At 37.5% G+C, this 22147-nt stretch overlaps 1 long non-coding RNA gene across 1 annotated transcript in view; it reads left to right on the top strand.

Annotated features, from left to right (window-relative positions):
- The first annotated feature begins 2961 nt into the window (after positions 1-2961).
- The window catches only part of LOC128011119 (uncharacterized), a 28075-nt gene continuing 8889 nt past the window's right edge, over positions 2962-22147 (top strand). The window contains exon 1 of the long non-coding RNA XR_008182470.1: positions 2962-3114. This is a non-coding gene — a long non-coding RNA (uncharacterized LOC128011119). The remainder of the gene's footprint in view (positions 3115-22147) is intronic.

Raw genomic sequence — 22147 nt, 5'->3', positions numbered from 1 at the left:
CCTAAACATGTGTAATTGCTTATGTATGCTTATGACAGAATTGACAGATGCACTCCCACTTACGATTTACTTTAGCTATTTTATTTATTTTTCATTACAATTTATTCACTTTAAATAAATTATAATATAAATTTATAGGATTAAAATGAATTGTAGTTGCTCAACACCACAAGAACAGTTAAAAAAAAGTCTAACATCACAACTCAAGGGAAGGGAATTCACTCATTCAACAATCCCTATATAGTGTATGGCAGTTGAGTTCACTATATCAGGAAGGAGTGAACAAATAAATAAGTGAACGGACTCGGACAGTGACATATAGCCTACACTGCGCGTGAGACTTGGAGCTGTTGCAAAAACATTGCCATGTGGAGCCTACTTTTATAGCCTATTACATGTACTTAATTTTAGAAAATAATACTAATAGCAATAATACTCAAAATTACTTTATATTGCAGTTATACACACCTCCCGCGTCAGCTTTGTGGTTTCATCGATGGTATATAATAATAAAAAAAATGTAATGCTTTTATGTTATTTTAATAGCATTTAATGATTATGAATCATAATCATTAAATCCTATTAAAATAACGTACTGAGAACAAAAATAAACACACATAAACACGTTCATAATTATGTAGGCTATTTATTACTTTTAGTATCTTGACACTTGCTCAAGCAGCGTTTTGAGCTCAGATGGTTGTTGAGCGTCCTCAGGCGACTGTTAATTTTACATCAGAATACACTACCTGTTTTTAACGGAAAAAATTTAAGTTATCCACCAAATTATCATCATTTCTTGTAAGTTAACAACGATGCCACCTCAGTAAATTAGTCAAATATTAAACTGTTTTATTGCCTATTTTAATATAATGTAGGAAAAACGTTAACAGAAATAATAAAGATCGCAGTAGCGTGCTGAACTGTCAAGTAGGGGAGAGCAGGGGCGAAAGTACCATTTTTCAGAAAAACTTCATTTTAAATGATAATGTTGTATACAGAGCTATATTTCTGCTGTGGCCAGTAACTCAGAAGTGTGGTCTAACAATACCAGGTGGTATTTTGTAGAAATGTAGAAAGACTTCAGTATAATTTCACTTTGAACATAAGTTGCACATTGCTACTTTCGTTTGGGACGAAAGTAACACACAGGTGGGTCAAAAGTAACACAACAATATAAGATAGTTTTTTTTTTTTTTTCTGTTACTCTTATTTTTCTTAAGTATACCTGATTGTGACCTTGTTAATAAGTAACTGCAAACATATTTTGTCCTATATCTTTGCAAAAAAATTATTAAATTTCATTTTCATATTTTCATTTTCAGTTTAAGTTTAAGTTTCATCAGATGTCTTAAACCCTGACTTTTTTTATTTTTTTTTATTTTTTTTTTATTGTAAATTTCAATGTATTTTTATATAATAATAAAAAAATTCTACAGAATGCACATATAGAAATTTAATCAAATTAGCATAATAAAAAAACTCTAAACATAATGTAACAGTAGGCCTATTTATGTTTCCATCCAGTTGTTTTTATGCATGAATTGAAAATGTGCATTAAAACATCTGGAAACACTGCAAATTCACAGGTGGAGGTGTAAAGGCTAAGATACGGCTAAAACCTAAATATAAATGTGACGTAGCAGCTGCCCAGAGAGAGATGTTCCTCCATGTCCAGATACACCCTCTCAAACACATCTGGACAAAACCAGACCTCTGTCTGTCTTTCTGACCCTCACTAAGACATATTCTTTTGGTATAATATGACAAACATTTGTAAGAAATGATGCAAGACACAGAAATTCACAATATAGCTTGCACTGGAACAAAATAAATACTTTTTGTCACTGTAGCGGGACAAAAGTAACAACTGTTACTTTCGTCCCGACAGGAACTCCTGACATTTAAACTCGATTTAATTTAAAAAAAAATGTAAAATGCAAACTTTAGGATGTGTTAAAGCACTAAATAACCTGTAGCTTGATCATTACTTTGACACATGAAACAAGAAAAACAACACGACTAATAAAAAAATATTACCACTTCAACAATTTACTTTTTGTACTTGAAAACAGTTTTACGGACCTAACTTCCGGAAACGATGAGGAAATCACATATTTCTCAGCTCCGTCAAGGATTGCATGCTGAACATGCTGTCAAAGCTGGGAATGCAAATGCAGAAAGAGGCTCGAAGAAAATCGCTTTGTTACTTTCGCCCAGGTTCTCCCCTAATGTTCGTTAGGCTGCCTGGGGCTCGAGGATATAGAGCGATCAACTTTTTTTGAGCAAGCATTGATTATGCGTGACACAGTCTCAATTTGCGGGACGCATGAATTGGGCTTCAAACGCTGTGCGCGCACGCGCTACGCGGGACGGGTGGTCAACCTAGTCCATTTTGAGGCTAACTCTCTCTGCGATGAGTCAGAGAAACATTTATAAAACCTATGGAGTGTGCAGAACTACAGAAAAAGAGAAGTATCTTACACCAATATCAGATCTTAAAATACTTGAATCAGAGAGACGTCTTTTGCCCAGGGTGGTCTTGTTTCCTTTGACTCATTCATGTGACCTATGATTAAAACTTCGAAAATGCTCTCAGTTCCCCTGTCTTTGAGTTTAGGCACATCAATATTGCGAAATTTTTGTCATGCAGAATAGCAGAAATGACTGCATTGTAAGAGGTAGGTTTAGGGTTGAGTAGGTGGAGACAGCAATAAAACAGCTACAACACTATCATAGCGTTCAAAACAGAGAAAACAGATTTCTTCTTATCGCTAGTCTTAATTAGTATTTAACTTTTTTTCTTTTATTGCCAACGATGCTGCCTTTCAACTAATTTTACTAAGAAACATGTTCCCTATACATTGGCACAGCCTGCTAAACATCAGAGGAAGTATGCTATAATCTATTTGAGAATGTTTCTTCCTGTCTCTTGCTTATTCTGTGCTCTGAGGCTATTCCTCCAAGTCCAGGGAACAGAGTTCAGTTCTCGAATCAGAGCAAGAGAGGAGACGCTAAAGCTAAGAATATAGGTGTGTGGGACTTATCTGGGCGGGCATCTTCACTCTTGTGTCAGTTCTCGAATCTCATAGAACATGCAAAGCTCCAATTCAAGTGAGTCAATAAACTATTGTGTATTATATTAAAACTTTCCTAAACTTTTAATTTGCAAAAAAAAAAAAAAAAAAAAAAAGTAGAGTAGAGTGAAGTATAAAGTGTGTGTGCAAAATATAAGTGTCTACGTGAAGTGTTATAAAGAAAGTAACTGGGGTATAAAACTAATATCAGCAATTCTGATCGGTTTATGTTGTGTAGTGGGTTTCTGTTTTATAATAATCAGTGTTGAGTGAGTTTAGAGATTTACCTTTGATTAGCGGAATTTCGTTTTTTTCTGGTTTCAATTGATTAACGCTATACCTAGAGCCAAAGGGGGCCCCCAAGATTATATGCTTGAATTATTATTATTATTATTATTTATTTTTTGTGATATATTATGGCAGTGGACAATGGTAATTATACAAAAAAGATTATTAAATAATTAAATCTACGTAGCATCTTTCCATAACAGATGTAGCATGTTAAATTAGTTTTTCCATTTGTTTGTTTTTTATTCAGAATATCCACAAACTTGTTGACTGTATCATAAACTAGCATATAACCTACAGACCATTATGATTGTCGAATATGTGTAAAATACAATTTTGTTGTTGTTTAAACAACCTGCTAGTGATCTATAATGCGTAATCTGTAGGTCTATTTAAATCTAAAATGCTCTTTGTGTGAAACCCCCAAACAGTTTGGAAGCGTTTTATTCAGGAGAGGACCAAGAATTCAGGAAGTAGATTTCTTGAGGCAAATCTTCTCAAAATCACTCTGACTCAGGGCCGGAGTGGGACTCATTTTCAGCCCTGGAATTTCATACCTTAGAGTGGCCCACTTGGTTATTTTGATTTTTTTTGTACTGGTCTTTTCAGTTCCGCGTTTGCACTTTCTGTTATACTTTATTTATTATTATCTTTTACACACATATCCCCAACGATGAGTTGTTGCTTTTTTTGAGCATGGTGCCGCTTTCAGGGAAGTCACAAGCCAATTAACAATTGTGATTCCTTATCTTATTCTTTAAGAAAATAATGTTTATTCTTTTATTATTGTTTATTCTTTAAGAAAATAATAGACAGAATAAGGCAAGTTCCAAATATTTGTACAGTATACCATAATTTAGGCCGAAGTCTGCCTGCAGTTAAAAAGTTTTCGAAATAAAAATAATTGTTTTGCTTAACCTATTTATGTACAACTATTCTAAAAATAATTTTAATGTCATACAAAAAATGTCTTCAGCCTGAGTAAATTGTACCATCATAGAATTGTGACACGTGTAATTTAGGTGAAAATACTGTGAAATTAAAACTGGAATTACATTTGAAAGCGTCAGTCAATCAAGCTTTTTTTTTCTTAAAGTTTTGAACTAAAATATTATTGCAACTTTAGCCTTTGGATGAATGAAAATGCTATCTTTTTTCAATTAAAGAAAACTTAGAGATTGTGGCGCGCTTGATTGGATTTGTACTTCAATAATTACGTCCAAGTTTAAGAATAGCCTCCGCTAGAATGATTTAATTTTATTTATTTATTAAATAAAACACACACACACACACACACACACACACATAAATCCCATATTATCTGGGGCCAAACAGTCATCAGGGGTTAAATAGGGGTGTTAAACAACACACATTTATTGTTGGTTTTATGGTGTAAGTAAAGAAAATCAACGCCTAGTAAACGATCTGAATGCAGGACGTGGAGGTAAATAATCTAGTTACATTATGTTGATTATGTTATGTTGATTTTCCCGCTCATGCCATCAGTCATTTCCGGTATTCACATATTAAAGATGTTAATAATATTTGTCAGATACAACTTGTTATACCATTCTACTCGCTTTAAATAAGATAGAGCAGACAAATATATTTAGAAGTGCAGTAAGATAACATGTAACATGTAAATGAATATGTTTAATTGAAATGTTGCATTGAATGTGTCTGTGTGAACTCCACCTGCGCCATTGTGTTAGTTTCACTGAAGAATGAAGACTAATATAATGTATAACTTTATACAGGCGCAGGTTAGTGTTGTTATATACAGTCTAAGAAATAATTCTGTAAAATAACAGAAAAAGTACTGGCAGCTCATTACCCGGACTTTGTCCCGTAATAAAAAAACGGAAATTTTCTGTCAATTCAGTGTGTCCACTAAATAAAACAGAAATCTTCTGTCATTTAATGGTGTATCTATAGTAAAAAAAAAAAAAAACAGGACACTTTATGTAATTTAAAGGGAGGGGGGATGCTCATTTTCACTCAATCTCCTGTTAATCTTGAGATACTGATTCTTCATAAGTACTGCATTCTTCATAACTCCAAAAAGTCTTTAGTTTTATTATATTCATAAGAGAAAGATAGTAAAGATACCAATACCGATTTTTTTTTTCTCGGAAAAACATGAGCCGCTGGAGGCGTGACGTGTGGGCGGAGCTAAAGAATCACAAGCGAGAGTAGGCTTTTGCTTTGAGAGCGTTTGGAAGCTGTGACATTACCGTGAGGACAAAACCATCATCCAAAACAAACCATGGCTAACAGTCAGATTCAGCCGTTTATTTATGATCCAGAATCAGATCCAGAGGCTGAAACTGAAGGAGAGCAGCAGCAGCAACGACTACAGCAGGACGTCTCTATGTGGTATGTATTGAAACTGTATATATTTGCTTAGCGGTTTTGGAAAATGACTAAGTTCCACTTTAGGTCGTCTTTTTTTTTTTTTTAAGCTGTACATGTGGAAAGTGCAGTTTGATGACAACATCGCATGTTGTTTACTTGATGTGCTTACGCGCCGATAGCTAAGTTAACAACACAGAGATATTTGAAGCAGTTTTACTCACCGCATGCGGATCCAACACACGATCGTGACCCTTTTTCGTTGGGATTGCATTATCCTTAAGAAATAAACAATACGCAAATACCATGTCAAACTGGGCCTTGTTTGTAAAACAAGCATCTTCGAAATGCAGGGAACAAACAAAAACACTTGCACAACTCCTTTGATGCTCTGTAAAAATAAACTCAGTCCACTGGTCCTTAATGTTTTTTTGGTAATCTGTGCAGGGTTGTCTTGCCCTGGCAACCAAAAACACACTCCTTTTGTGACATTTGGCGACGCTCTCGCACTGATCAGTGAAGTCTGTTGTGCTCTCAGTGCTCTGCTATACGGGAGCGTGCGCTCTTCCGGCAGAAGTGCCTCAGGACCCATATAAGGAAATTCCGCTCCATCTAACGTCACACAGAACCATACTCGAAAAAAACTTTCCGAAACTTGTGACAAACCGGAAGAGGTATTTTTGGAACAGAAATACTCCTTCAATCATACAACTTAATTTTTGAAACTTTGTCCATGTTTAGCATGGGAATCCAACTCTTTAACAGTGTAAAAAACTCAGTATGCATGAAATAGCATTTCACCCCCCCCCCTTTAATGATAACTTTGTCATTTAATGGTGAATCTATAGTAAAAAAAACAACAAAAAAAACCTTTTACTTTTCTGTTCGTTAACAGTGTACCTTTAATCATAATAACTCTTGGTTGTAAACATTCCAAACAGAAAGACCCATTTCCCTGGAAGTGAGGGGTTGGCCTTCTGAAGCTCTTGGTGTCATCTTGGGTGATGTAATGCAATACTGAGGGCTTGTTAGGACAGTTTGGTCATAGACACAGTGATATTTTGTTCTCTAAGCTGAAATAAATGCTCTTACATAAAATGGTAAATATTAATTCATTTATTATTATTTCTTTATATCCAATATTTTGTCAAACCACTGTTGTATTAAACAAAAGGAGTGTAGATAAAACAACAACATTGGGACATCGCTCAAAAAATATTTTTTTTTGAATCATTGTTTTAGATTAAGCAAGATAAAAAGGATACATGCATTCTACAGCTACTGTGCGAAAAATAATCAATATGCTGCCAAATAACATTAGCAAAATGCATCTTGCTGAGGTACTTTAAATAGAACATGTAAGACATTTATGTTCCAAGAAATGAACTTGGAACATAAATGACATTTCACTTCCTCCTTATCAAAGACTTCAGTTAAATTAAGCCTAGTCTTTCACTGCATCGCACATTCAGCAATCCTAGCAAACAACCAACTGACCAAATAAGGAATGAAGCAAGCAAGGGTGTAAGGACAGCCTGCATGATAGAAGGAAAATCTGCGATGTGCCAAAACATTGATATATTAAGATGACGATATGACTTGCCATACATAAACTAACACTAAGGTGTGCATATTAGCTCCGTGGTTGTTTTTAAATTCAGAATAGGACTAGAATTTCATATTTTAATTATAACGTATAAAGTTTACAATAGCCAAGTCACTATACAAACGCGATATCTGACATCACGATACTGGCCAACATTTGCAAAAGGATGAAGAACTCGGACATCAGTCCTTCCTCCTCCTCGCTCTCTGCTATTATTTCCTGCCAGCAGGTAACATTACCTGGTAGAGAGGAACAGTCGGTTTGTCTCAGCCAGCAGCTGAGTTTACAGAGTTGTGCCAAATGTACAAGATTTCAACAGAATAAGAGTGAGTAACAAAGGAGTTTGTGTAATGACCTTTAAATCTTCCAAGGATTCTGGAAATCACTCAGGTCCGACAGGAATCAAAGCAGTTTTGGTGGAATGTTGTACTGTTTTGTGCCCTTTTTTCTGCTTTAAACCCACATTGTTGTTTTTTAAATCTGCATTAGCTTCTTTTCAGGCAGCAGCAAAAATAGCCAGAGCAAAGCACCTCTTTGATTTTATCAGTAAACACTCAAACAGACCTAAAATTTTATTTAGTACAATAAACTCTATCATCAACCCCTCAAATTCCCCAGTTGTTGATGTATCTACTGATACCTGTGAGGAGTTTAAGTTTTTTTACTAATAAAATTGAGAACTTTAGATCAGTGTTTACTCCCACCTCATCTGCTACTCCACCTGGTTGCTCAGGGGTACTGGCTACTTTTAACCAATTTCAGCCCATCTCTCTCATTGAATTGAGGAATTTATCACATATGAAACCTACTACTTCATCTTTTGATTCTATCCCCTCTTCTATTATAAAGGATGTTTTTGATGTAGTCGGTCCCTCCATTCTGGTCATCTTAAATCGATGTCTTGCATCCGGCACTGTCCCTACATGTTTTAAGCATGCGGTTGTCCAGCCCCTGCTCAAAAAACATGATCTCGATGTCAGAGATGTAGGAAGTACTAGAGACCCATACTTGAGTAAAAGTACAAGTGCTCTATCAAAAAAGTGACTTGAGTAGAAGTAGAAGTGCTCTTTAAGCACCACACTTAAGTAGAAGTACTAAAGTATTCAACATTTTTTGTACTTAAGTATTGCAAGTAGTCTATTTTAAAATTTACTACTCAAGTACTGAAAGTAAAAGTAGAAGTATTGTGTTATGTAGCTATTAAAGAAAGTAGTCAAAAGTTTGAACATATTGTTTTTACTATTTCAAATGATTAACCTAAAGGACAATCACAATTCCTTTGACTGTAACTTCTTGTAAACAAAAAACGGTTACTAGGGTTAGTTAGCCCAATTTGCAAAATGATGTCATTAATAACTTACCCTCATGTTCTTTCAAACCCGTAAGACATCAGAGGGTCATTTAGAATTTTTTGAAGCATCGAAAATAAATTTTGGTCCAAAAATAGCAAAAACTATGACTTTCAGCATTGTCTTCTCTTCTGTGTCTGTTGTAAGACAGTTAAAAACAAAGCAGTTTGTGATATCCGGTTCGCGAACAAATCATTCGATGTAAACCGGATCTTTTTGAAACCGTTCACCAAATCGAACTGAATCGTTTTAAACGGTTCGCGTCTCCAATACGCATTAATCTACAGATGAATTAAGCTGTTAACTTGTTTAATGTGTCTGACACTCCCTCTGAGTTAAAACAAACCAATATCCCGGAGTAATTCATTGACTCAAACAGTACACTGACTGAACTGATGTGAAGAGATGTGAGAGCCCTCAGCTTTTAAGTGTAAGAATTCAAATGTTTAACCCTAATTAAAGTTATATTTTATTTCGTTACACACATTGCACATGAACGTCAGAACCAGCCGCCTCACAAACGACCTGCGTTTGGTTCTATGACGACACCGCCCTGCTTCTTCACTCCACAACTTGGTAGAAGAACACATTGTAATATGTACTGTGAAAAAAAACGATGAGAAAAAAAGATGGGAATAGTAAATAAAATTTTATTGGACATAAAGAATGAATGAAACGTTAACAGTTGTGGTGTGCATAACTAGGCAACTAGTTGTCGTTCACGTTGCATGACATCATCGAAGTATGTCCCAGAACATGCATGCTCTTTTGCTACATACTCAAAAGTATGTACTTTTTCCTCACAAAAAAAGTACATACTTTTAGGTCGTAGTATAAGTAGGCGAATTGGGACTCAGCTATAGCGTCTGAACCGAACTGATTCTTTTGGTGATTGATTCTGAACTGATTCTGTGTTAATGTTATGAGCCCAGGAGCAGTCAACGCCAATGAGAATCGAGCGCAAAAGAATCGGTGAACTGTTTTCTTCAACTGGTTTATTGAATCGAACTGTCAGAAAGAACTAACGTTACTGGTCATCCGAAAACCGATGCAACCGGTTCTTGACTCGTGAACGAGTCATTATCTGGATCGGCTCGGTGTTCATCTCTCTCTTCACAACAGTTCAGTCAGCATGCGCAGTCTTCTTAATCGCTTGATTCGCTCAATGATGTGCCAGCTTCATCAAACCTGCCATCTACAGTTCTGGCAGTGGTTTGTAATGGAATGATTCATAACATTATTATAATTGTAACGAGTAACGATGCAGCACATAAAAAAATATCGGAGTAAAAGTATTAAACTCAGAAAATATGTACTGAAGTAAAAGTGGAAGTAGGAGAAAAAAATAATACTCTAGTAAAGTACAGATACCGCCTTTTAGTACTTAAGTACAGTAGTGAAGTAGTTCTACTTCGTTACTATACATCTCTGCTCGATGTTAAACTCCTAAATAACTACCGTCCCATTTCTAAGCTTCCTTTTATCTCTAAAATTTTGGAAAAAGCCGTTCTGTCACAGCTGCTCCCAGCTGCTTGACCACTCACAATATACTAGAGCCTTTTCAGTCAGGTTTTAGATCATTTCATAGTACTGAAACCGCTCCGCTCAAAGTAACCAATGATCTTCTCCTTACACTAGATTCAGGTGATAGTGCCATCCTGATATTATTGGATCTTAGTGCCGCCTTCGACACTATCGATCACAACATCCTCCTTACTCGCCTTGATCAGCAGGTGGACATTAGGGAGACTGCATTACTTTGGTTTCGTTCCTATCTCAATGATAGGACTTTCTCAGTATCTACTGGCAAGTTCTCCTCATCCTCTGCTTCTGTTTTATATGGGGTCCCTCAGGGGTCCATCTTGGGTCCTATGCTTTTTAGCCTGTATATGCTCCCACTGGGTGACATCATAAGGAAGCATAACATCTCTTTTCAGCTCTATGCAGATGATTCACAGTTGTACTTGCCTCTAAAATCTAGGGATTCCATACAATCTCTTCTGGCCTGTCTCCAAGACATTAAAACGTGGATTGTTAATAACTTTCTCCACTTAAACAGTGACAAGACAGAGGTGATTGTTTTTGTTTTGTTAAAAACTCATTTTTATTCCTTGGCTTTCCTTGTTCCCTAACCTGGTACCTCTGTTTGTTTTCTGTATTTCTGTGTTGTGTGACATGATATTGAAGGCTTATTTTTATTTTTATTAATGTTTTATATAATTATTATTATTCAATCTATGCGTTTATATTTTTGTCTTTTTAGCCATTCATTGTACAGCACTTTGGTCAGTTTTGTGCTGTTTGTAAATGTGCTTTATAAATTAAAATTACTTACATTCTGCAGGCTCCTGTGGCAACACAAAAGATGTATAATGTCACTTTGGCATGGCATTTCAAATATAAGTATACTATAAAATGGACAAAGAACTTTGTCAAACATAGGCCTACCTCTGGATAAAATCTAGAGTCTGAGAGCAACCAGAGAACAGCTGATGATGTGGATTACTGTGACTTCATCCACTGATATTTAGTTTCTTCTTTCATCTGCAAAACATGTAAATTACGACAATACATTTTTTTTTTTTATCAAAAAAAAAAAAAAAATAGATAGCACTTTCAAATATTTAAGAGCAGACATGAATATCCTTACCCACAACACTGTAAAAACTAAAGGTTCCTGGAGGCACCTTTTGGGGTTCTTCACTTCGCCACGCCGGCGGAACCCTCTAAAGAGCTTCTAGGCACCGCTCTAAATGGGGGTGGTTCTCTGAGGAACTTTCAATGGTTCCTGGAGGAACCCTTTTATTAGGATGGCCAGGAACCACCTGGGGTGCTTCAAGGCACCATTTCCCTAATTTCAGTTCTTTCACCCCTTATTTATTTTTCCTGCTATTGACATTTTTAATGATTTAAAAAAAAAAAACTGAAAAAATAAAACAAATGCATATAAAACATAGTTTATTGATAAGCAACAATATCCATAATCACCTTAAATAGTCAATATTGCACATCACAATCCCATTCATGGACACATCAGTGTTAATATTGCTATAAACAAATAACAACAAAAAAACATTTACACCTGGGTAAAATTATAAACAAATAGATGTGACTATCTTAGAACTTTAAAAAAACATTTCATGTACCTAAAACAATGATACAATTTAAATTAATAAATTCAATTCAATTTTAGACACAATGTAATTAATAGTAACATTAAAAAAAAAACAAAAAAAAAAACAGTTTAATGTGTCAATGTAGGAATTAGTATACAAATAATAAATCTGTGTATTTATTTCGGAGCCTTTACTCACCTTGCGCAGCGGTTGTTTCTTTCTTTGAGGAAAGGAGCCGTTACTTCTTTGTATTTGAAATCGCTCTTCCATGCGCAGGCACGTGCACGCGAGCAAACAGCAGGAGCGCCAGGACGCCAAGCCTCATGCATTTTCTTCTTCTTGACAACGGCTGAACAGTTATTTCTGAATAATTTTAACTTATTTCATTAGGGAAAAAAATCTAAATATTACTATTGTACCGATTGTTATAATTAGAGATTTTTTTTTTTTTTTATTTAATGCGTTTAGTCATATTTACTTAAAATTTTTAATATTTGCTTTAAAGTTTCAAGGTGAACTATCCTCCTTCAAATGATTTAACATTTAGCCTATTTCAATAAAAGTATTTTTAGTTATTGCAGTAGCTATTTAAGTCTGGAGGAAATTCATAAATAACAATAACAAACATGGTGTAGCCACTGGATGCCTTTCTGTTTGAATATATTCCCTATTGCTGAGAAGGGTTTTCAGAAATAATTGTAACATTTTAGTTGGATATTCTGTCTGTTTAGAAGATTTTGTATGTCCTTTTGTTATTTAATTTATTTATGTTTTGACAGAACAAGTGTGAAGATTTGTTCAACCATTTAGGTTTTTTTTTTTTTTTTTTCACATGCAAGTGCCACAAAACTAATTGTTCCATCACATTCCTAAAAAGTAAATAATAATAAGACATTTAATTTTTGTCACTTCTCTGGGTTCTTCCAGATGCTGGCTTTTACAAGTGAGATCTTCCAGGAACCACTTAAATGTTAACAGACCTTGCAGTAACCCTTTTTTAAAATGTGAGTTCCTCCAGGAACCTCCAGAGAACTTTGAGGTCTCAGTGTAATGAAAGGGTGACTCCAGAACCTCAGAACTGGGAACAAAGTGCTTCAAGGATCCCATGAGTTCCTGCACGAACTGCAAAGACTATAATGGTTCTTCCAGGAACCCTATTATGAGAAAAAGAGCTTTGAGGCACTTAAAATAAATTTTAAGGTTCCTGGAGTACACAAAAGGATACCTGAGGCACCTTTAGTTTTTACAGTGATGATGCATGGGTTGCTTGGCCGTTCTGCTAAGGCATCCTAAAAGAGAGGTGAAGACACAGACATATCTGAATCACAAAATGTTGTTTTTCTGTGGAATTTCCCTGCAATAATCAGGACTCTGTATTGGCAGTGGTAACATTGTTATCAGTTTGTCATTACCTTCCCTATAAAATGACTAAACCAAATTCCAATAAAATGATGAGTTTTCTTATGCTGTGTGCTTACTACTTCATTTAGCAGCAGCACCTTTGGCCCCTCCACAAAGTAGCTACTCCATTAGGCCCTGGAGGAGCTTTATTTGATCTGTAGTATCTCCTCTGAATCCCATTTATCTTTCTGCAAAATCATCAACAAATATGTATTTTTGAGTCTTAGACCTTTCCAACAATATATAGTTTGCATGATTAGATTAGGATTTAGTAGTAAAATATTAAAGTAAACTTACAGTTAAACAGTTAAAAGACACACAGAAAAGACAGACCTGCCTACAGCAAGCAACAGTTAATTTAACCTTATGTAACCCTCCCCAGGCCTTACAAGTAATGGGGAAGGTGTAAAAGAAGGGCAACAACCACAGTGTGTTTCCTTGCAAGCACAAACAGATTTATTAAACACAAATGGTAATAAGAAGTGGCAAAGAAACGAAAAGAACACAAAGGTTTAACCCACTATAGACCATAGGGTTCCCCAATCCCACACAATGGCAGTTCCACTATTAAAGAGTACACTCAAATCACGATCTTACAACCCAACATTAACCCACCAATATTTTAGATAAAAGTAAACAGCAATCATGCATCATCTGCAAAACAAAGAAAATACAATTCATGATTGCCCCTTTAAAGTATTAGAATTAAAAACAGAATTAAAAACACCTAACAATAAAAAAGCAAACTTCACGTACTCCAATATTCAATTAAAATAAGTACCTGTGTTAATGAATGAATCTACTCAATTTCTGAGGCATCCACCAGTATATATCCTTTAAGCATACTATAAAACAAACAAACAAACACACATTAAAATGGACTGCACTAACCATAACCATGAGTCACAACCCTTACTTCCACAATTTACTTTAATAATGTTCACAAGGCAACGACTAGTTTCATTATCACCAAGTGTTGAAACATACCACACAGTTTCTCCTACTCAGCACATGGTCCCACAAAGAGAAAGGCCAGAAGATTTGATTTCCCCTTTATAGTACTTGGACTCATGGGATCTGTAGTCCAAAACATTTGTAGTCCCAAGCATGCCTAATATGGAGCCACGACTAATGCTACCTCCACCCCATTACAGTACACCCCCCTTATTTTAAATCGACGTCCCGATGATCAAATTTCTATGACCATGGTCGAAAAAACACGGTGTTTGTAACACTGGAGAGCTCTGTTCTCAGGAGAAAGATATAACCATTTGAATGGACTTCTCTACACACGGCTGACTGAGGAAGATTATGTGGATTTGTATGCTGCCCTGCTGTGGACCGGGTTGTCCGCCTTACTAGGTCCACCTGTCGCTGCACTGGCTGTTCCTGTTGTCGACATGGCTGTAAAGTCAGCTCTTCAGGATTACCTTCTTCTGCTGGAAGTGGTATGCATAACTCATTCTCTGCAGGCACACCAGGTTCACTTGATAACATTACTATCATATCCCTTCTCTGCTCCTCAGGATCCTCACTTAAAGGGAATAGTCCTGGACTTTCGGTTCGACCTTCTGATGGGACATAAACTGGTCGCAACTCACTACGGTGTATTTGTCTCACTTTTCCACCATCTATTATTCCACCTGGAATAATAGAATATACAGACCCTTGCCCCTCGGGACATCGAACAATTTGATAAGTGGTTGGGTCCCAAGCATCCTGGATTTTCTTTCTGCCTTGATGATCATGTGCTTTTTTTATACCAACTGGCCTTCCCTTAATGTCATGTGTGACACCTTAGCATCATTTACACGGGCACGCTGAGCTGCAGCCTTCTGAAGACGGGTTCGGGCATTATTGAAAATACTTACCAAATTATCTCGGTGGTCAACTATCCAGTCCACATTTGTTGGGCCATAGTCCTCCAGTCCTAACATAAAATCTACCGGTAAGTGTGGTTCTTGTCCAAACATCAGGACATAAGTAAGGACAGTAACCTGTAGACTGGTGTTCTGTGGTATTGTATGCAAACACCAACTGTGACAAGTAAGATGGCCAGTCTCTTTTTTTTTCAGCAGGGAGTGTACGCAGCAGGTCATGCATCGTTCTATTGAACCGCTCACACTGACCATTCCCCTGAGGATGATATGGTGTAGTATGAGTCTTTGCAATACCATAGATTTCACAGAGTTCTTTTATCAGGTGGCTCTCAAAGCACCTTCCCTGATCTGAATGTAACTGTCGTGGGACACCGAACAAATAAAACCATCGTTCCACTAATACACGGGCCACTGTTTTAGCAGTCTGATCTTTAGTAGGGATTGCTTGGGTACATTTTGAAAACACATCTGTCATGATTAATACATTTTCCATTCCACTAGTTGATGGTTCCAATAATGTAAAATCGATTGCTACAATATCAAGGGGTCGGTCAGCCATCAAATGCCCCATGAATGTATGCACCTTCGGTCTAACCACTTTCGAGAGGGTACAGCGCTGACATTTCCTACACCAGTCCTCAACATACCTATACATTCCTGGCCAATAACAACGTGCTCTTACTAGCCATTGCAGTTCGCTCCATCCCCTGATGGCCATGGTCATCATGAAGGCAGGTAAGAACCTCCTCTCTAAGGGCAGATGGTAACACTACCTGTCGGATTTCCTTATGACCCTCTTGTGGCCAAAATCGTCTATACAAAACACCATCTATTTTCTCCAACTTCTCCCATTGACGGACTAGCTCCAAAAGCTCTGGCTGTTCGAGAGAGCGTTCTTGTAATGTTGGTTGCTGCCTGCGGTCCCAGTATACCATGAACCTTCCTATGGCAGGGTCAGTTTCCTGCAACACACCCACATTTTCCTTCAATGGTCTGGGAAAGACAGATACATTATTAACCCTGCAGACCTGACCCTGATCTGTAACAGACTGCCGTATTTGTTCCGGCACAACTGCAAACGAAGCCAGCTCCACCAAAGGGGTGGAACTTTGTCTAGACAAGGAATCAACATTGCCATTATTGCGTCCAGGCTTGTATTTGATATCTAAATCAAACTCTGCAAGCTGATTTACCCACCTTTGTTCCAGTGCCCCCAGCTTTGCTGTCTGCAAATGACTAAGAGGGTTGTTATCCGTATATACTGTACACTTATTGCCCAGCAGATACTCTCTGAATTTTTCAGCTACAGCCCATTTTAGAGCCACAAATTCCAACTTCATTGAGCTTAGAGCTGTAATCGGGCCTTAAAAGTTAGGCCCGACAGGACCCGAGCCCGACAGGTTTCGGCCCGAGCCCGACAAGTACATTTTGATTGACAGCTTTTTTAAAGCCCGAACCCGTTTACAGTCACTTTTATTTATATAGTGCTTTAAACAAAATACATTGCGCCAAAGCACTGAACAACATTCATTTGGAAAACAGTGTCTCAATAATGCAAAATGATAGTTAAAGGCAGTTCATCATTGAATTCAGTTATGTCATCTCTGTTCAGTTGAAATAGTGTCTGTTTTAATTTGCAATCAAGTCAATGATATCGCTGTAGATGAAGTGACCCCAACTAAGCAAACCAGATGGCGACAGCGGCAAGGAACCGAAACTCCATCGGTGACAGAATGGAGAAAAAAACCTTGGGAGAAACCAGGCTCAGTTGGGGGGCCAGTTCTCCTCTGACCAGACGAAACCAGTAGTTCAATTCCAGGCTGCAGCAAAGTCAGATTGTGCAGAAGAATCATCTGTTTCCTGTGGCCTTGTCCTGGTGCTCCTCTGAGACAAGGTCTTTACAGGGGATCTGTATCTGGGCTCTAGTTGTCCTGGTCTCCGCTGTCTTTCAGGGCAGTAGAGGTCCTTTCTAGGTGCTGATCCACCATCTGGTCTGGATACGTACTGGATCCGGGTGACTGCAGTGACCCTCTGATCTGGACACAGACTGGATCTGGTGGCCACGGTGACCTCGGAACAAGAGAGAAACAGACAAATATTAGCGTAGATGCCATTCTTCTAATGATGTAGAAAGTACGGTGTTATGTGAAGTGTTCCGGTTCCAGTTTACCTAATTAATGCAGCCTAAAAATCCTTTAACGGATTTGGATATTAAAAGCATATTAGTATGTTATGTGTATGCCAGGTTAAAGAGATGGGTCTTTAATCTAGATTTAAACTGCAAGAGTGTGTCTGCCTCCCGAACAATGTTAGGTAGGTTATTCCAGAGTTTAGGCGCCAAATAGGAAAAGGATCTGCCGCAGTTGATTTTGATATTCTAGGTATTATCAAATTGCCTGAGTTTTGAGAACGTAGCGGACGTAGAGGAGTATAATGTAAAAGGAGCTCATTCAAATACTGAGGTGCTAAACCATTCAGGGCTTTATAAGTAATAAGCAATATTTTAAAATCTATACGATGTTTGATAGGGAGCCAGTGCAGTGTGGACAGGACCGGGCTAATATGGTCATACTTCCTGGTTCTAGTAAGAACTCTTGCTGCTGCATTTTGGACTAGCTGTAGTTTGTTTACCAAGCATGCAGAACAACCACCCAATAAAGCATTATAATAGTCTAACCTTGAAGTCATAAATGCATGGATTAACATTTCTGCATTTGACATTGAGAGCATAGGCCGTAATTTAGATATATTTTTGAGATGGAAAAATGCAGTTTTACAAATGCTAGAAACGTGGCTTTCTAAGGAAAGATTGCGATCAAGTAGCACACCTAGGTTCTTAACTGATGACGAAGAATTGACAGAGCAACCATCAAGTCTTAGACAGTGTTCTAGGTTATTACAAGTAGAGTTTTTAGGCCCTATGATTAACACCTCTGTTTTTTCTGAATTTAGCAGTAAGAAATTACTCGTCATCCAATTTTTTTATATCGACTATGCATTCCATTAGTTTTTCAAATTGGTGTGTTTCACCGGGCTGCGAGGAAATATAGAGCTGCGTATCATCAGCATAACAGTGAAAGCTAACACCATGTTTCCTGATGATATCTCCCAAGGGTAACATATAAAGCGTGAAGAGTAGCGGCCCTAGAACTGAGCCTTGAGGTACTCCATACTGCACTTGTGATCGATATGATACATCTTCATTCACTGCTACGAACTGATGGCGGTCATATAAGTACGATTTAAACTATGCTAATGCACTTCCACTGATGCCAACAAAGTGTTCAAGTCTATGCAAAAGAATGTTGTGGTCAATTGTGTCAAACGCAGCACTAAGATCCAATAAAACTAATAGAGAGATACACCCACGATCAGATGATAAGAGCAGATCATTTGTAACTCTAAGGAGAGCAGTTTCACTACTATGATACGGTCTAAATCCTGACTGGAAATCCTCACATATACCATTTTTCTCTAAGAAGGAATATAATTGTGAGGATACCACCTTTTCTAGTATCTTGGACAGAAAAGGGAGATTCGAGATTGGTCTATAATTAACTAGTTCTCTGGGGTCAAGTTGTGGCTTTTTTATGAGAGGCTTAATAACAGCCAGTTTGAAGGTTTTGGGGACATATCCTAATGACAATGAGGAATTAATAATAGTCAGAAGAGGACCTATGACTTCTGGAAGCACCTCTTTTAAGAGCTTAGATGGTATAGGGTCTAACATACATGTTGTAAGTTTAGATGATTTAACAAGTTTATACAATTCTTCCTCTCCTATAGTAGAGAATGAGTGGAACTGTTCCTCAGGGTCTATAGTGCACTGTCTGATGTGATACTGTAGCTGACGGCTGAATGGTTGCAATTTTATCTCTAATAGTATCGATTTTAGAAGTAAAGTAGTTCATAAAGTCATTACTGCTGTGGTGTTGGGAAATGTCAACACTTGTTGAGGCTTTATTTTTCGTTAATTTAGCCACTGTATTGAATAAATACCTGGGGTTATGTTTGTTTTCTTCTAAAAGAGAAGAAAAGTATTCAGATCTAGCAGTTTTTAATGCTTTTCTGTAGGATATGCTACTTTCCCGCCAAGCAATACGAAATACCTCTAGTTTTGTTTTCCTCCAGCTGCGCTCCATTTTTCGGGCTGCTCTCTTTAGGGTGCGAGTATGCTCATTATACCATGGTGTCAAACTGTTTTCCTTAACCTTACTTAAGCGTAAAGGAGCAACTGTATTTAAAGTGCTAGAAAAGAGAGAGTCCATAGTTTCTGTTTCATCATCAAGTTGTTCTGAGGTTTTGGATATGCTAAGAAATTCGGATACATCAGGAAGATAACTTAAAAAGCAGTCTTTTGTGGTAGAAGTGATGGTTCTTCGATACTTGTAACAAGTAGAATTTACAATTTTGGCTATATGAAGTTTACACAGAACTAAATAATGATCTGAGATATCATCACTTGGCTGAATAATTTCAACACTATCAACATCAATTCCATGTGACAGTATTAAATCTAGAGTATGATTTCGACAATGAGTAGGTCCTGAAACGTGTTGTCTAACACCAATAGAGTTCAGAATGTCTATAAATGCTGATCCCAATGCATCTTTTTCATTATCGACATGGATATTAAAATCACCAACTATTAAGACTTTATCTGCAGCCAGAACTAACTCGGATGTAAAATCACCAAACTCTTTAATAAAGTCTGTATGGTGCCCTGGTGGCCTGTATACAGTAGCCAGTACAAACATAACAGGGGATTCATCATTAACATTGGTTTCTCTGGATAATGTTATATGAAGCACCATTACTTCAAACGAGTTATACTTGAAGCCTGCCCTCTGAGAAATCCTGAAAACGTTATTATAAATTGAAGCAACTCCTCCCCCTTTGCCTTTTAGACGCGGCTCGTGTTTATAACAATAATCTTGGGGGGTGGACTCATTTAAAATAATGTAATCATCAGGTTTTAGCCAGGTTTCTGTCAAGCAGAGCACATCTATATTATGATCAGTTATCATATTATTTACAAAAAGTGTTTTCGTAGAAATGGATCTGATATTCAATAAGCCAATCTTTATCATTTGTTTATCCATATTGCATATTGTTTACAGCCCGACATTATTCAAATGTGCGCACGCACACAGCTCTTTTGCCTTTTGTCAACAATGAGTAATTTATTCATGTTTTAACATAATTTACTCATAACTAACGTAGACTAGACCACTTGGAAGTTGGAATAAAGAAATAAAATAAGTCCTCTGTAACATCGTAACATCTCAGCATTCTAAACATATGGGCTCATTTAACCTATAAATAGACCAACGCACCAATAAAAACGAGTCATTAAAAAAAAAATTAAATTAAGATAAATTTTAAATTAAGATGGGTATTTGGCAATAACGAAATTAAGATAAAGGCTCCGCTGGATTTGCTTTATTTTATAAAAGAATAATGCCAACATTAGCGTAAATACTCTGTCAACATTATGACTTTAAGACTCAATGAATATTTAGTTATCATTTGAAAAACCTTTGCTCACAGAGATTAGGCTAGGTCTACATGTTTTTGTGGAGGAAAATTATTTAATCCACTGTAGATGTCTTCAGCGCGTTCCTGCGCTCACTGATGGTGCGTCATTATTCACTCATTATTCTCATTATAGACATGGTCAAAACTTTTCCACACCTCGCTCAGAGTTTGCTTTAGTTGCTGGTTCCTGCTGGTGCAACCAAAACGTAATCACCAGAGGTAAATCTCCATTACACCTGCTCAGCATTCATTTTCGCATCTTTCTCGCGCTAATCGAAACACATCACATGACCGCCCGTTTACCTCGCAAACCGGAGCGCAATCCCGAGCCCGCATAAGATTATATAAATTAAGACCGAACCCGACCAAACCTGTCGGGTCCCGACGGGTCCCGTCGGGTTCGGGCAAAGATCTTCAGCTCTAATTGAGCTATAGTTTCACATATTACGTTCTGCTGGCCTCAACCCTCGACTTGCATAAGCAACTGGTCTACACTTGCCCTTGTACTCCTGTGACAAAACGGCACCCAAGCCTTGAAAACTTGCATCTATCTCCAAGATGAATGACTTGCTAACGTCAGCATAAGCAAGCAGAGGGGCACTGGTCAAAGCTACCTCAAGGGTCTGAAACGCATCTTCACAAGCTTTAACCCACCTATCCCCCAAATTAACTTTTGGCCGCTTGGTTTTCTGGCCCCGAATGACTTCAGCTACTAGAGCATTCAAAGGCTCTGCAATACGCGAGAACCCTTTCACAAATCGTCGATAATAACTAGCAAAACCTAGAAAGGACCTAAGTTCTTGAAGAGTCTGTGGCTGTTTCCAATTTACCACTGCAGCTATCTTTTCTGGATCAGTGCTCACTCCTGCAGCCGAAACGACATGTCCCAAATAACATACTTTTGGGCAAAAGAAACAACACTTACTGAGCTTAACTTTAAGATTTTGTTTCCTTAAACGACTCAGTACCAGTTCTAGTCGCTGCAGATGCTGTTCTACTGTTGTTGAAAAAATGATCACGTCATCAAGAGTAGGGACTGAAAACTTTGGCCACCAAAAATTCGTTCCATGAGCCGTTGAAAAGTGCTTGGCCCATTGCAAAGCCCAAAAGGCATCCGAAGAAATTCAAAGAGCCCAAAAGGAGTACAAAAGGCAGTCTTGGAACGATCAGCTTCAGCCACCGGGACTTGATTGTATCCACTTGCTAAATCCAATGTAGAAAACCATCTTGCCCCAGTCAAAGCATCTAAGGACTCCTCAATCCTGGGAAGTGGATAAGCATCCTTCCGAGTTCTTGCATTTAACTGACGATAATCTACACACATTCTCAAGGAACCATCCTTTTTCCTTTACCAGCACAATGGGAGATGAGTATGGGCTACAACTCTCTCGAATGACCTGACTCTCCAACAGCTGCTTAATGTGGGCTTTGACAGCCTCCCACTGACTAGGTGGAATTCGACGATGATGCTGATGCACTGGGACATTATCCAACAATGGGATATGGTGCTCTATCAAAGTAGTGCAGCCCAAGTCACCAT

This window comes from Carassius gibelio, chromosome B23 (genome assembly GCF_023724105.1).
Source record: "Carassius gibelio isolate Cgi1373 ecotype wild population from Czech Republic chromosome B23, carGib1.2-hapl.c, whole genome shotgun sequence".
Lineage (NCBI taxonomy): Eukaryota > Metazoa > Chordata > Actinopteri > Cypriniformes > Cyprinidae > Carassius > Carassius gibelio.
This window is presented reverse-complemented; position numbering and strand designations above follow the sequence as displayed.